Source organism: Bidens hawaiensis, unplaced genomic scaffold (genome assembly GCF_021521415.1).
Source record: "Bidens hawaiensis isolate Kalapana, Puna unplaced genomic scaffold, B.hawaiensis_p1.1 tig00029323_1, whole genome shotgun sequence".
In the NCBI taxonomy this organism is placed as follows: Eukaryota; Viridiplantae; Streptophyta; class Magnoliopsida; order Asterales; family Asteraceae; genus Bidens; species Bidens hawaiensis.
In genome coordinates, this window is record NW_027494847.1 from 206,361 (window position 1) to 207,395 (window position 1,035).

The window sequence follows — 1,035 nt, forward strand, 5'->3', positions numbered from 1 at the left end:
AATCCTAAACCAACACAAAAGACGGAGCATACCATAAGGAATATAGTTCAAACCGTATTCAAGGACGATGGGTATTTGCGGCGTCCCAGACCCGGCATCCTTCCACACGCGGCTCATCCCAAGCATCACCATCCCAGACTCCGCGAAGCGATAAACCGGAGTCTGAATCTGGGAGATCTTGGTGAACCATTCCGTCTCCTGGTAATTAGAGGCGTGAAGGTTAGGAAGTGTCCTCCCATTCTTGAACGTCATCGCGATGGGGACGGCGCGAGCGGAGATGTAGAAAAACTCCCACTTCCAAGAATGAAGACTACGCTCAGTAGCGCAGATCTTCAAACCCTTGATCCGAGTAACAAGGGTATACCAACCCTGGATGCACCTCCAAGTGTAGAAGGTCATCAGGCGGTCGACGCGAGGCTCGATACCCAAAATACGGCACACCCATTCGAAATGGCGAGCTTTGGCAATTGCCATTGGGTGCACCTCCGTCAAGTGAACACCGTGTTTCTCCAGAACACGGTACACGAACTTCGTTAATGGGAATCTTAGATTCCCATATAAGAAGAACGAAGCGTAGACCCCTATCTTGCCCTTAGGGGCGTCGTATACCGTCTGGTTGACCTCCGAAAACTCTGGCTCATACGGCTCCAGCATGAACTTCTTGACAATGTAATGGTATACATCGACAGAAAGAGTACACTGGCACTCGCCAGCAGTACTCTTATCGTCCTTATCGGACGTGGACGTCGGGTTCTTGAGGTAAACGTCGGACTCCTCGACGTTAACCTCGGGGTCATGAGTAGAAGAAGATAATTTTTAAATGATAATGAAAGAAAGCGGTTTCAGGAGAATGCTCGCCGGAAAAGATGAGTATTCGCCGGAAATCGCTTAAAAGGAAAAGAAAGGTGAAGTGAAGGTATGGGACGAGATACACCCTCTCCCCCCTTATATACTCATCGCAATGAATGCGATGAATTTAATGCGGATGAGAGAGAAAGCGCAGGCGCAATGACACGGCGACACGTGGATAAAGCA